At 38.2% G+C, this 16,388-nt stretch overlaps 1 protein-coding gene across 1 annotated transcript in view; it reads left to right on the top strand.

The window, feature by feature from the left end:
- Window positions 1-16,388, top strand: part of RAPGEF2 (Rap guanine nucleotide exchange factor 2) — a 273,060-nt gene that overhangs the window by 158,730 nt on the left and 97,942 nt on the right. The window lies entirely within an intron of this gene.

The raw sequence follows: 16,388 nt of genomic DNA, 5'->3' as shown, positions 1-16,388 counted from the left end.
TGCCTCACACCCTACAGCGTTCAGGGGTTACTTCTGGCTTTACGCTTAGAAATTGCTCCTGGAAGGCTCAGGGAACCATATGGGAAGCCAGGATTCAAACCACAGTCCTTCCACATACAAGGCAAACTCCTTACCTCCATGCTATTTTTCTGGCCCCAGAAAATATTTTTTTGATAATACTTAATAATATTGAAAACATCAAATTATTTAGATTAAAGAATCTGTTTTGTCTAGTTATATGCAATTTTTTGATTTATATTAACTTCTAAATCATTAACTAAGGATATTAAAAAGATCTCAACTACTGTCTCATCATTACTATCTTTTTATAAGTAGGTAAATTTTAATATTATTTCTTCTCAAAATAAAAAGTATAGATGTCATCAGGATAGCCCACCCCTGTAGACTATCTCTGTGTTCCCTATCATAGTCCCGCCTTTTTTTAAAAAATATATAAAATCTTTAAGCACAATGATTACAAGCATGATTATAGTTGGGTTTCAGTCATAAATAGAATACCCCCTTCAGAGCGATGGCACAACGGTAGGAGGTTTGTCTTGCATGCAGATGATCCAGGACTATGGACGGTGGTTCGAATCCCAGCATCCCATATGGTCCCATGAATGATTTTTGAGTGCACAGCCAGGAGTAATGGTTGAGCACCACCTAGTGTGGCCCCAAAATAAAAAATAGTCCCACTTTCCAATCTCAATGTCATGTGTTTTAGGAAGTAACTAGATTAGACGAGTTGTACACCTGGAAAGCTGGGAGGGGTTTTAGGACCTTCCCCATCAAATCTCCTAGTGAAACAACTTTTTTTCTATAACTACTGACATGAAGCTTCTGCTTTAAGATTTTAATTATACTTAACTGTTAATGTTTATGATAGTTGTTACATGGTATGTGTCAAGATTGTACCCTACTGCTTAGTACATAGGAAGAATTTAGTAACTCATTGCAGTATTTATTGTAGGTAAAGACTTATTAAGGAACCTTTCCCCTATATTTAGATGAAGTCTATATAAATTTTTTATAGTTTTTTCTAGGCATGTAACTAAGGAACAAGGATTCACATTCATCTTCACATAACTGTCTTTAGATAAAGTTTCTTTTCAGTTAGACTTCTTTGGATTAAACATTTATAACTTGCAGCTTTCCTAAATACCATATCAAGATTTTGTGTTCTTTTTTTGTTTGATTGCTTGGGATGGGGGCCAGGGTGGGTGGGGTGGTACATGCCACACTTGGCTGTGCTCAGAGCTAACTCCTTGCTCTGTGCTCAGGAATCTCTTCTCTTGGTGCTTCAGGGACCTCATGTAGTGCCGGGGATTAAACCCAGTCTGCTTAGTGCAAGGCAAATACTCTACCGTCTTTATTGTCTTTTGAACCCCATTTATTTTTGCTTTTTTTTGGATATTACAGTTATAATCTCCTAGTTATGATGTTTTCTACTAGCAGCTATGTTACTTATTCTACTCCACGAGTTCTGTTACAGCCAAACTTCCTGATGTCCCTGCTCTAGACTTTGTATCTAATAATGTGGTCCAAGATTTTAGTAGGGTTTAGTCGCATTCATTTTGCATTGGTTCATAAGATATTTTTGGTCATTTATGTCAGCTTTACATATAACACTTGAATCGTTCTACAAACGAGGTCTCCCTGCTTGTTAAATAAAAATTTGCTAGAATCTGCCTAATGTTTCTACCTATTCAGTTCAGTGGAATCGCCTTAAATTTATTCTTTAAACAGTTATAGTGTACTGGTAGTGTTAAGCATAATTTGTTGCTGAAATATCAGATAAATTATGGTTTCTCTAAAGAAATTATGGTATTCATACACAATGGAGTATTATTATGCAGCCATCAGGAGAGATGAAGTCATGAAATTCTCCTATACATGGATGTACATGGAATCTCTAATGCTGAGTGAAATAAGTCAGAGGGAGAGAGATAGACACAGAATAGTCTCACTTATTTATGGGTTTTAAGAAAACTTAAAGACATTGAAATAATTCTCAGGGTTTGGGCCAGAAGGACTGGTTCAGGATAGGAAGCTCACCACAATGAGTGCAGTTAGAGAAATAACTACCCTGAGAACTATCATAACAATGTCATTGAGTGAGGAATGTTAGGAAGCCTGTTTCAAATACAGGCATGGGAGTGGGGAGGGAGGTGATGGGGCCATTGGTGGTGGGAGCCTTGCACTGGTGAAGGGGGTGATCTTTTTATGACTGAAACCCAACTACAATTATGTTTGTGATCATGGTGTTTACATAAAGATATTTAAAAAATTATCGTTTCTGCCTTCACATAACCCATTTTCTACTTTGGATCAATATTCTTTATATTAGAAAGAGAACAACAAACAGATCTTATGCTTGTGCAAACATTGTAATAATATTTTATGTCAAATTAGTAATAAGGATAGTAATTTTCTGTTTATATAGGTGTTGCTTTTATAAAATACCACAGAAGGGAACTCAGTGGCAAATTCTTGCACCTGGAACTAGTAAAATTACTTCCTGGTGTTCAAGAGCTCTAGCTCTTAAAACATAATGTTAAAATGACCTTTTAGTTGTGGAAAAAAGGGCTAACCCACAACCAGAGAGGTTGTCAGGGCTCAGGTATTCTCCTTATGGTTTTCAGGGAACCATATGTGGTACCAGGAACTAGTGCCAGATCACTGTAAACAGGTACTTTACCACTATTCTTGCTCTCCTTCCCATGCATGAAACCTTCCTTTAAAAAAGGTTATAGGAAATGAAATAAGCTTTGTTAAATTTCTGTGAAAACTATTCATTCTTCACAAATGTTCATCCTAAAAGTGCATTTTGCTTTTGAACATGTTTTTTTTAATACTCTGATATTTATTTTTTATAGGGCCAAAGATATATTTCAACATTGTTTTTTTTTTAATTTTTTATTTAAGCACATGATTACAAAATGATTATAGTTGGTTTTCTGTCACAAACAGTGCAACTATTCCACCCTCAATGCCCCCACTGCCTCCTTCCCATCCCCTGCCTGTATTCGAGATAGGCATTCTATTACAGTTATTTTATTTTAAAGTTCAGTAAGCTGTTTTTTTTTTCTTAAAAGATAAGTGTTAAAAAAAATACAATAGTAAAGGTGTGAAAGTGGTAATCGTCATTGTTTGCATAGGCCCAGCAAAATATGGGGAAAATGGGAAAAAGAATTCTTGGCCTGATTAAAAGAAGGCCTCACCCCAGAAGTTTATTGGCATAAGACCCACTCTGGGCTCCAGGCATACCAGTGTGTGCAACCCCTGAGTCATTCTCCATGGTCCCGATGAAACTTTTGAACATGTTTTTATGTCACGCTATCTTTTACATTTTTCTTGCATGTTGCAATGAATATTAAGCGTATTTATGATGGATATAATATTACATTAATTTTTTAAATTATTAGTTAGGCCCAATGAAAATTTTATTGTCATAAACATTTTAAGGAAAAATAGACAACAGATTTCCTTGTAATATAAATTTGGTGTATGTCTGAGAGGTCTTGTGGTACTCTACTAGATTGAATTGCCAATTCAAGCAACATAGTATTTCTCAAGTTTTTATTTAGATTGAACTCAAATACTTACTTGGTTTTTTGTGTTAGCAATTGTATAAATAATTAGCTTTTTGTTTTGTTCATTCAAATAATGAACTTGGTGTTCATTTTGTATTGGGTTAAAGTAGAAAAACTAAAATTCTTTTGTAGGTTTTCTCCTGAATTGCTTTGGAAAGTATGGAGGACCTGTTAGGATATGCTCAGTATGGAAGAGCATGTCTGAAATACAGGATTGAATTACAAAAGGAATGTGGTAGATTTTCTTTTGGAAAGAAGTCATAGTGTTAATGATTGAGAATATTATATTTAGGGACAAACAAAAAAAATAAAACAAGAATCTGGTATAACAACTTTTTTTTACATTGGTTAGTGCTTTTAATTTTTATTACTTTAATTTTATTTTTTATTATTATTTTATTACTTATATATATAAAATGGCATTTTTAAAAGGTCATTTCTTAGGTGGACAATATGACATAAGGAATCAAACCTGTAAAATTTTCTGTTTTCAGGTATCAACAAATAAAATATTTTTGTTACTTTCACAAATATTCTCTGTATTCCTTTTGGAAAGAGAGAAGTGGGAAGAAGTTAATGCAGAGCATATAAGTAACATAAATAATAATAAAAGCCTAGAGTTCTATTATGTATTTCTAGCAAAACATTGACTCTTATAATCTTATGCACTTTACTTTTGATAAAAGATGAATGCATACTTTTCTTGCTTCTTTTGGGCTTTGATAAACTTAATTACATGTAAAAAGCACATTAATATCTATGAATAAATACTATAGATACTATAAAATATTATAAATAACACATTAGTTACAAATGTAATTAGTGATTGCTGAAAAACCTAGCTATTTAAAATTAATTTTAATTGATTAATGGAAAAATATAAATGAATATAATGATTAAATTTAGGATGGAAAGGCTTTCTTTTAGTTTAATGAATTATGTTTATTTTTTTAGAGGGATTGGTTTTGGTTTTGTGTGGGTAATTCCCAGCAATACGTGGGTTACTCTTGGCTCTGCACTAAGGAATCATTCCTGGCAGGCTTGGAGGGACTGTAAGGAATATTGGGAGATTTAATCCAGGTTGGCCATGTGCAAAGCAAGCACCCTACTTGCTGTACAATCACTCAGCCTCATAATTCAACTTTTTAAAATTATGTTGTGAACTCTTTGGGATTATGGTTGCTGATAATTTAGAAGTCACTAGATGTTTTTGGCATAGTGCAAGAAGTATCACATGTTCTCTTCTGGCTGGGTCTATTTAATATACACACCTTGCTAAATTAACATAGTAAAGGAATAAAATTTTATATCCCAGATTAATGGCTACTTCAGAATGATTGTACTTTATTAACTTTATGTATTTGTATAAAATCTATAATTGAGACTTTCCTAAATACGTAATTGGGACTCCCTCCTTCCCTCTCCCTCTCCCCATTCCCTTTTTCCCTTGATCTGTTTTCTGGGATCACTTCTTGTTGTTTCCAGTAGGACTATATATGTAGCTTGGAAAATTGAACTGGTATTGGTCATATACAAGGCAAGCAACTGAACTCCTATAATAACTTGTTGGCCCTACATTTATTTCATAAGCAGTACCTGTATATTATAAACTAGCAGAGTTGTATTTGATGTACAGGGTATTATGAATTGTAAAATTTTAGTACTGCAAGCCTAGGTTTTAAGATATATCGGTTGTAGGCATGGAGCCAAGTAGTGAGTGAAATCACACTGTTCTCATCACAGAAAAGCATCCATGCCCAAGGATGTGTGATTTTCTAACTTCATTTTGCAGGTTCCCTGATTAGATTAGTTTCTTTCTTGAGAGAACTGACACATTTTCCCAAAGAGGACAGTGTTGTAAACCTTCACATACAAAGTCAATGTTATTTCCATATAGGTAATTTGATTTAAAATTTGGAATTTTTGACACATTAGCTTATGGAACAAGGGTAGTTCTTATTTTGCTATTTTAGGGACTTTTTTTTTCTTTTTGGTCTTTGGGCCACACCCGGCAGTGCTCAGGGGTTACTCCTGGCTATCTGCTCAGAAATAGCCCCTGGCAGGCACGGGGGACCATATGGGACGCTGGAATTTGAACCAATGACCTTCTGCATGAAAGGCAAACGCCTTACCTCCATGCTATCTCTCCGGCCCCTTATTTTGCTATTTTATTGTGGTACTATAACTGTGTAATATTACATTAATTATGTGTATAGTTAAATGACTATAAGTACATTTATATTAAGTGCTATATTATCATTAATCTTTAAAACTTTTCTACCTTCATAATCTGAAATTATATCCCTTTTCAGAAACATTAGTGGTTCTTCCTTTCCCTGGTCCTTAGCAGTAATCATTCTACTTTGTCTCTGCATTTAACTAGACATAGTACTTTATATAACTAGAATCTTTACTTATATATATAGTGCAACTGTACTCCTACACATACTCATATATATGTATATATAGAGAGATTGTGACTGACATTTCACTTACTATAGGACCTTCAGAATTTATCCGTGAATATAGCCTATAACTTAATTTTATTGATTTTTTTCCACAGTGTTTAGTACCTCTGCTCCTTTATTAATAATGTTCTGTGCAGAGCTTTATTTATTTGTTTGTTTTTTTGGTTTTTGGGCCACACCCGGCGGTGCTCAGGGGTTACTCCTGGCTGTCTGCTCAGAAATAGCTCCTGGCAGGCACAGGGGACCATATGGGACACCGGGATTCGAACCAACCACCTTTGGTCCTGGATCGGCTGCTTGCAAGGCAAACGCCACTGTGCTATCTCTCCGGGCCCAATTTTATTGATTTTTAACCCTGAATAATATCTCATTATATGTACCAATTTTGTTTGCCTATTTATTTATAGAAGAAAATTAGATTGTTTTCACCTTTTGAGACCTTTTTTTTTTTTTTTTTTTTTTTTTTTTGGTTTTTGGGCCACACCCGGTGACGCTCAGGGGTTACTCCTGGCTATGCGCTCAGAAGTCGCTCCTGGCTTAGGGGACCATATGGGACGCCTGGGGATCGAACCGCGGTCCGTCTCCTAGGCTAGCGCAGGTAAGGCAGGCACCTTACCTCGAGCGCCACCGCCCGGCCCCTTTTTTTTTTTTTTTTTAATAGAGAAAAGGTCAGTGATTTTACATACACACCCTGCTTCAACATACATACTGCCTCCCTTCATCAACTTTAGATACTGGAATGATCAATTTTTTCCCAGCAAGAACCACATTGCTCTATTAAAATTGACCATTGCATTCATTTTTGACACTGTACAATTTGAGTTTAGACAAAATAGTAAATGCTTTATAATTATCAACATAGAATATTTTTATTTTCTTTTTTTTTTTTTAGCACCTAAAGTGATTAATTACAAACTGTAACTCTTATATATTAGCACATATACTTTATAATATGAAACAAAGATTTTATATCTGCTAACACATTATCATAACTACATGTGTTCTTTTTTTTTTTTTAATACTAAATTGTAGTGCATCTTTTATACTTTTTCTTTTTTTTTTTTTAACACCACCCATCACCAGTGCAATATTCCCATCACCAATGTCCCAAGTCTTTCTCCTCCCCACCCGACCCCCGCCTGTACTCTAAACAGGTTCTCAATTTCCCTCATACATTCTCATTATTAGGACAGTTCAAAATGTAGTTATTTATCCAACTAAACTCATCACTCTTTGTGATGAGCTTCCTGAGGTGAGCTGGAACTTCCAGCTCTTTTCTCTTTTGTGTCTGAAAGTTATTATTGCAAGAATGTCTTTCATTTTTCTTAAAACCCATAAATGTGTGAGACCATTCTGCGTTTTTCTCTCTCTCTCTGACTTATTTCACTCAGCATAATAGATTCCGTGTACATCCATGTATAGGAAAATTTCATGACTTCATCTCTCCTGACAGCTGCATAATATTCCATTGTGTATATGTACCACAGTTTCTTTAGCCATTCGTCTGTTGAAGGGCATCTTGGTTGTTTCCAGAGTCTTGCTATGGTAAATAGAGCTGCAATGAATATAGGTGTAATGAAGGGGTTTTTGTATTGTATTTTTGTGTTCCTAGGGTATATTCCTAGGAGTGGTATAGCTGGATCGTATGGGAGCTCGATTTCCAGTTTTTGGAGGAATCTCCATATCGCTTTCCATAAAGGTTGAACTAGACAGCATTCCCACCAGCAGTGGATAAGAGTTCCTTTCTCCCCACATCCCCGCCAACACTGTTTATTCTCATTCTTTGTGATGTGTGCCATTCTCTGGGGTGTGAGGTGGTATCTCATCGTTGTTTTGATTTGCATCTCCCTGATGATTAGTGATGTGGAGCACTTTTTCATGTGTCTTTTGGCCATCTGTATTTCTTCTTTGTCAAAGTGTCTGTTCATTTCTTCTCCCCATTTTTTGATGGGATTAGATGTTTTTTTCTTGTAAAGTTCTGTCAGTGCCTTATATATTTTGGAGATTAGCCCCTTATCTGATGGGTATTGGGTGAATAGTTTCTCCCACTCAGTGGGTGGCTCTTGTATCTTGGGCACTATTTCCTTTGAGGTGCAGAAGCTTCTCAGCTTAATATATTCCCATCTGTTAATTTCTGCTTTCACTTGCTTGGAGAGTGCAGTTTCTTCCTTGAAGATGCCTTTAGCCTCAATGTCCTGGAGTGTTTTACCTACGTATTGTTCTATATATCTTATGGTTTTGGGGCTGATATCGAGGTCTTTAATCCATTTGGATTTTACCTTCGTACATGATGTTAGCTGGGGGTCTAAGTTCAATTTTTTGCAAGTGGCTACCCAGTTTTGCCAACACCACTTGTTGAAGAGGCTTTCTTTGTTCCATTTAGGATTTTTTGCTCCTTTATCAAAAATTAGATGATTGTATGTCTGGGGAACATTCTCTGAGTATTCAAGCTTATTCCACTGATCTGAGGGCCTGTCTTTATTCCAATACCATGCTGTTTTGATAACTATTGCTTTGTAGTAAAGTTTAAAGTTGGGGAAAGTAATTCCTCCCATATTCTTTTTCCCAATGATTGCTTTAGCTATTCGAGGGTGTTTATTGTTCCAAATAAATTTCAAAAGTGCCTGGTCCACTTCTTTGAAGAATGTCATGGGTATCTTTAGGGGGATCGCATTAAATCTGTACAGTGCTTTGGGGAGTATTGCCATTTTAATGATGTTAATCCTGCCAATCCATGAGCAGGGTATATGCTTCCATTTCCGCGTGTCCTCTCTTATTTCTTGGAGCAGAGTTTTATAGTTTTCCTTGTATAGGTCCTTCACATTTTTAGTCAAGTTGATTCCAAGATATTTGAGTTTGTGTGACACTATAGTGAATGGAGTTGTTTTCTTAATGTCCATTTCTTCCTTATTAGTATTGGTGTATAGGAAGGCCATTGATTTTTGTGTGTTAATTTTGTAGCCTGCCACCTTGCTATATGAGTCTATTGTTTCTAGAAGCTTTTTGATAGAGTCTTTGGGGTTTTCTAAGTAGAGTATCATGTCATCTGCAAACAGTGAGAGCTTGACTTCTTCCTTTCCTATCTGGATTCACTTGATATCCTTTTCTTGCCTAATCGCTATAGCGAGTACTTCCAGTGCTATGTTGAATAGGAGTGGTGAGAGAGGACAGCCTTGTCTTGTGCCAGAATTTAGAGGAAAGGCTTTCAGTTTTTCTCCATTGAGGACAATATTTGCCTCTGGCTTGTGGTAGATGGCCTTAACTATATTGAGAAAGGTTCCCTCCATTCCCATCTTGCTGAGAGTTTTGATCAAGAATGGGTGTTGGACCTTGTCAAATGCTTTCTCTGCGTCGATTGATATGATCATGTGATTTTTATTTTTCTTGCTGTTGATGTTGTGTATTATGTTGATAGATTTACGGATGTTAAACCAGCCTTGCATTCCTGGAATGAAACCTACTTGATCGTAGTGGATGATCTTCTTAATGAGGCATTGAATCCTATTTGCCAGGATTTTGTTGAAGATCTTTGCATCTGCATTCATCAGCGATATTGGTCTGTAATTTTCTTTTTTCGTAGCATCTCTGTCTGGTTTAGGTATCAAGGTAATGTTGGCTTCATAAAAGCTATTTGGAAGTTTTCCTGTTTTTTCAATTTCATGAAAGAGTCTTGCCAGGATTGGTAGTAGTTCCTCTTGAAAGGTTTGAAAGAATTCATTAGTAAATCCATCTGGGCCTGGGCTTTTGTTTTTGGGCAGACATTTGATTACTTTCTTAATTTCCTCAATAGTAATGGGTGTGTTTAGATATGCTACATCCTCTTCATTCAATCGTGGAAGATTATAAGATTCCAAAAATTTATCCATTTCTGCCAGGTTTTCATTTTTAGTGGCATAGAGTTTCTCAAAGTAGTTTCTGATTACCCTTTGAATCTCTACCATATCAGTAGTGATCTCTCCTTTTTCATTCCTAATACGAGTTATCAAGTTTCTCTCTCTTTCTTTCTTTGTTAGTTTTGCCAGTGGTCTATCAATCTTGTTTATTTTTTCAAAGAACCAACTTCTGCTTTCGTTGATCTTTTGGATGGTTTTTCTGGTTTCCACTTCATTGATTTCTGCTCTCAGCTTTGTTATTTCCTTCTGCCTCCCTATTTTTGGATCCTTTTGTTGAGCACTTTCTAATTCTATGAGCTGCGTCATTAAGCTATTCAGGTATGCCCCTTCTTCTTTCCTGATGTGTGCTTGCAAAGCTATAAATTTTCCTCTCAGTACTGCTTTTGCTGTGTCCCATAGGTTCTGATAAATTGTTTCTCCATTGTCATTTGTTTTCAGGAAGGTTTTGATTTCCTCTTTGATTTCATCTCGGACCCACTGATTATTCAGTATGAGGCTATTTAACTTCCAGGTGTTAAAATTTTTCTTCTGTGTCCCTTTGTAGTTTATATATAATTTCAGGGCTTTGTGGTCAGCAAAGGCACCCTGCAAAATTTCTATCCTCTTGATATTATGGAGATATGTTTTGTGTGCTAACATGTAGTCTATCCTAGAGAATGTCCCATGTACATTAGAGAAAAATGTGTATCCAGGCCTCTGGGGGTGGAGTGTCCTGTATATATCTACTAGGCCTCTTACTTCCATTTCTCTCCTCAGGTCTAGTATATTCTTGTTGGGTTTCAGTCTGGTTGACCTGTCTAGTGTTGACAATGCCGTGTTGAGGTCTCCCACAATTATTGTGTTGTTATTGATATTATTTTTCAGATTTGTCAACAGTTGTATTAAATATTTTGCTGGCCCCTCATTCGGTGCATATATGTTTAGGAGGGTGATTTCTTCCTGCTGTACATATCCCTTGATTAATACAAAATGTCCATCTTTGTCCCTTACTACTTTCCTAAGTATAAAGTTTGCATCATCTGATATTAATATGGCCACTCCTGCTTTTTTTTGGGTGTTGTTTGCTTGGATGATTTTCCTCCAGCCTTTTATTTTGAGTCTATGTTTGTTCTGACTATTCAGGTGCGTTTCTTGTAGGCAGCAGAAGGTTGGATTGAGTTTTTTGATCCATTTAGCCACTCTGTGTCTCTTAACTGGTGCATTTAGTCCATTGACATTGAGAGAAAGAATTGTCCTGGGAGTTAGTGCCATCTTTATATTAAAGTTTGGTGTGTCTGTTGGTAAGCTTTGTCTTAAAGTATGCCGTTCAGTTTTTCTTTTAAGAATGGTTTTGAGTCTGTGAAGTTTTTGAGCTGTTGTTTGTCTGTGAAACTATGTATTGTTCCTTCAAACCTAAAAGTGAGTTTTGCTGGGTGCAGTATTGTAGGCGAAGCATTTATTTCATTGAGTTTTGTCACTATGTCCCACCACTGCCTTCTGGCCTTGAGTGTTTCTGGTGACAGGTCTGCAGTAAATCTCAAAGATGTTCCCTTAAATGTAATTTCTCTTTTCGATCTTGCTGCTTTCAGAATTCTGTCTCTATCTATGGGATTCGTCATTGTGACTAGGATGTGTCTTGGGGTGTTTTTTCTGGGGTCTCTTTTAGTTGGCACTCTTCGGGCATGCAGGATTTGATCACATGTATTCATTATCTCTGGTAGTTTCTCTTTAATGATGTTCTTGACTGTTGATTCTTCCCGGAGATTTTCTTCCTGAGTCTCTGGGACTCCAATGATTCTTAAGTTGTTTCTGTTGAGCTTATCATAGACTTCTATTTTCATCTGTTCCCATTCTTTGAGTAATTTTTCCATTGTTTGATCATTTGCTTTGAGGCTTTTTTCCAATTTCTTCTGCTGTATGTAATTGTTATGTATCTCATCTTCCAGTGTACTGATTCTATCCTCAGCTGCTGTTAACCTGTGGGAAATCTCAAACATGTTTTTCTTCAATTCATCTACTGAGTTTCTCAGACCTGTTATTTGATCTGAAATTTCCGTTTGGAGTTTTCTCATTTCTATCTTCATATTCTCCTGATTCTTTTTAGTTTTCTCTTCTATACTTTGTTTGAGTTCTTTGAACATGTTCCATATTGCAACTCTAAACTCCTTATCTGAGAGACTGACTAGGTGGTTGATCATGTTCAAGTCATCAGAGTTGCCATCTTCATTCTCTATGTCTGGCACTGGCCCATGTTGTTTCCCCATTGTCACACTAGTACTGCGTGTTTTTCTACGTGTTGTGATTGTATTCATTGGCTAAATGCTGTGCACCGTTGTGAAGGGGAGCGGAGCAACCGTGCTCCTCTGGCTTCTCCCTTTCTGGGCGTGTCGACTCACCTCCACGGAAGGCTCACAGGAAGGCAGGCTGGCAGATGGGCCGCACCCAGGATGAAATCAGGCCAAAAATGCAGGACAGCAGAGTAGAGAGGCAGAAGGGTGCTGGCATCTGAGATCCAGCGAAGTTCAGTGGCTCCTCCCTTTCTGGGCGTGTCGACTCACCTCCACGGAAGGCTCACGGGAAGGCAGACTCCCCGGAAAGCTCACAGGAAAGCAGGCTGGCTGATGGGCCGCACCAAGGGTGAAATCAGGCCGAAAATGCAGGACAGCAGAGTAGAGAGGCAGAAGGGTGCTGGCATCTGAGATCCAGCAGAGTTCGGTGGCTCCTCCCTTTCTGGGCGTGTCAGCTCACCTCCAAGGAAGGCTCACGGGAAGGCAGACTCCCCAGAAAGTTCACAGGAAGGCAGGCTGGCTGATGAGCCGCACCAAGGGTGAAATCAGGCCGAAAATGCAGGACAGCAGAGTAGAGAGGCAGAAGGGTGCTGGCATCTGAGATCCAGCGAAGTTCAGTGGCTCCTCCCTTTCTGGGCGTGTCGACTCACCTCCATGGAAGGCTCACGGGAAGGCAGACTCCCCGGAAAGCTCACAGGAAAGCAGGCTGGCTGATGGGCCGCACCAAGGGTGAAATCAGGCCGAAAATGCAGGACAGCAGAGTAGAGAGGCAGAAGGGTGCTGGCATCTGAGATCCAGCAGAGTTCGGTGGCTCCTCCCTTTCTGGGCGTGTCAGCTCACCTCCAAGGAAGGCTCACGGGAAGGCAGACTCCCCAGAAAGTTCACAGGAAGGCAGGCTGGCTGATGAGCCGCACCAAGGGTGAAATCAGGCCGAAAATGCAGGACAGCAGAGTAGAGAGGCAGAAGGGTGCTGGCATCTGAGATCCAGCGAAGTTCAGTGGCTCCTCCCTTTCTGGGCGTGTCGACTCACCTCCATGGAAGGCTCACGGGAAGCAGACTCCCCGGAAAGCTCACAGGAAAGCAGGCTGGCTGATGGGCCGCACCAAGGGTGAAATCAGGCCGAAAATGCAGGACAGCAGAGTAGAGAGGCAGAAGGGTGCTGGCATCTGAGATCCAGCAGAGTTCGGTCTATTTTTATTTTCTTAAATATCCTCTGTTCTGCTTATTTATTTCCCCCATTTTTGACTACAACTGAATTCTTTTTCAAAACAATGTTTAAATACTTTGGCTGTTTTCAGAATGTCACATATTTGGAATCATACAGTCGTTAACCTTTTCTCACTGATTTTTTTTTTAAAGTAATATACAGGGGCCGGAGAGATAGCATGGAGGTAAGGCGTTTGCCTTGCATGCAGAAGGACTGGTTTGATCCTGGCATACCATATGTTCCCCCAAACCTGCCTGGAGCGATTTCTGAGGATAGAGCCAGGAGTAACCCCTGAACACTGCCGGGTGTGATCCAAAAAAACCAAAAAAATAAAAAATATAGGGGCCAGTGAGATGGCGCTAGAGGTAGGGTGTTTGCCTTGCAAGCGCTAGCCAAGGAAGGACTGCGGTTCGATCCCCCAGTGTTCCATATGGTCCCCCCAGGCCGGGGCAATTTCTCAGCACTTAGCCAGGAGTAACCCCTGAGCATCAAACGGGTGTGGCCCAAAAAAGAAAAATAAAGAAAAGTAATATACATTTAACGTTTCTCCAGTTTTTTTTCATGACTTGATTTGTTTTATTGCAGAATATTATATCATTGTTTTTTTGGTTTGGTTTTTTTTTTTTTTTTTTTTTTTTTTTTTTTTTTTTTGGTTTTTGGGCCACACCTGGCTGTCCTCAGGAGTCACTCCTGGCTATCTGCTCAGAAATAGCTCCTGGCAGGCACGGGGGACCATATGGGACACCGGGATTTGAATCAACCACCTTAGGTCTTGGATCTGCTGCTTGCAAGGCAAACAACCGCTGTGCTATCTTTCCAGCCCCTATATCATTGTTTTGATGTACCAAAGTTTGTTTATTTATTCATCTACTAGAGGGTAGCATGATTGATTTGAAATTTCACCGTAAGCATACTGTACTATACAGAATTCTCTTAAAAATCAAGGAGTTTAATCTTATAGTAAGAGTATGGGTCTTTTTGTAAGAAACAGCCATATTGGCTTCTACCAGTTTGCATTCTCAGCAGCAGTGTGAGAGAGCTCTGTTCCATGAACTCAACAGCTGTTGGTGTTAGTATTTTGAATTTTGACTTTTTATAGACACATAGTATCATCTGATTGTTTTTGACATGCAGTTCCTCAATACTATATTATTGGAAGTATCTTTTTATATGTGTATTTACAATCTTTGGTACTTACTGCATTATCTGTTAAGGTCTTTAGTAATTTCCTTAGGTAAAAAAATTTTCTCTTAGGGGTCAGAGCAACAGCGCAGGGTGTAAGGTGTTTGCCTTGTGCATGCTAGCCTAGGACGGACCAATTCCCCAGCGTCCCATATGGTCCCTCAAACCAGGAGCGATTTCTGAGCGCATAGCCAGGAGTAACCCCTGAGTGTCATTGGGTGTGGCCAAAAAAATTAAAAAAAATGTATATATATGTTGGATAAGAGTTCTTTACTAGATTTATCTTAGGGAAGTAATTTCTCCTAGACACTTCTTGAATTTTTTCGTTGTTGTTGTTGTTATTTTTGGTTTTTGGTTTGGTTTTTGGGTCACACCCAAAAACTCAGGGGTTAACTCCTGGCTCTGTGCTCAGAATTATTCCTGGCAAGCTCAGGGGACTGTATGGGATACCGCAATTTGAACTACCATTCTTCCTGGGTCTTCTGTATGCATGTCAAACACCCTACCGCTGAGCTATTGCTCTGGCCCCATATCCCTAAAATTTTGATAGGAACTGATTTACAGATCAAACAGGATATTGTCAGGGTTCACTCCTAGTTACTAGAGATTTTACTCATTCAAAAAAGGTGTGAGTGTCTGTGATATGCATGTGCCATTCTAGATACAATGGCATATAGCATGGGCCATGGAGCTTAAAGTAGGAGAAGCTGACACAAGCTGCTTAAAATAATTTCATGATTAAATGTAAAATCTAAGTAATTGTAATAAGCTCAGGGAAATGACACATAGCATCACGGTAACGTTGAAATCAATTAAAAATTGTTTATAGAGGAGAATGGGAGTCATCAGGTAGCAAAGGAAAAGTGAAGTGGAGGAGTTTTTAGCATTGCAAATAACATGAACAAAGATTCTTCAGCTCATTCAAGAAAAGAAGAGCAACCCAGGCAACCTAGAGGCAGATGGTGAGTGTGACTTTTGGTCTAAGTTCTGAAAATTGAGCAACTGCAGGTTGTGATGTTACATGCAGTCTGTCAAGAACAATGGAAACATTGATGAGCTGTCACTAGAAAGGAGATCCAAAAGATGAGTTTTCAGATCTCAGTTTTTAAAAGATGTCAAGTAGTACGTTAAAGGCTGGGTGTTAAACTAGATCCCAGGCAGTTCAATAAGGAGGCTTTTGCAATTTCCAAGGCCATAAATAATGACTGGGGTGAGAGGATAGCAGAGATGAAGAAAAATCCATATTTGAGAAAAGGTAGAGAATTTAATCGATGTGATATTTTTTTGTATCGGACATGAAGAATGGATATATTGAGAGTAACCCAGAGATTGCCCTTTTTTGAGAAATGTATGCTATGGGGAAATGGGGAAAACCAAAGTAGTCAAGATTGGTTGTAAACTGGGTGTAACAAGCTAGACTTTGAGAAGATCTAGGGTAGAGAGATGGTTTCTGGATTGTTGCTATGGTTTGTGTTAGAATTGGCAGAGATTTGATTATACTTAAAAGTGGAGGGATTAGGTATATGTGGAAACAAAATAACATAAGAAGTGGTTGAAAGGTATAGTGGGGATGAATAGGAAGAAGATATAGAATAATGGGGTGGAGTTAATAGGCTCTCATATATGAGTGGGGAAAGGACAATGGATAGTATGGAGGCAATGTTAGGGAGCTAGACACAGAAGAAAGTTAGCAAGCACTGGCAACCCCCAGATTCCCTTAGTAATGATGATCAAAGCTAGATCTTTCACATAGATTTTTCTCAATATACTTATAA

The sequence above is a fragment of the Suncus etruscus genome, chromosome 3 (genome assembly GCF_024139225.1).
Source record: "Suncus etruscus isolate mSunEtr1 chromosome 3, mSunEtr1.pri.cur, whole genome shotgun sequence".
Taxonomy (NCBI): Eukaryota; Metazoa; Chordata; class Mammalia; order Eulipotyphla; family Soricidae; genus Suncus; species Suncus etruscus.
Note: the sequence above shows the minus strand (reverse complement) of the source record. Positions and strands in the feature narration are given on the sequence as shown.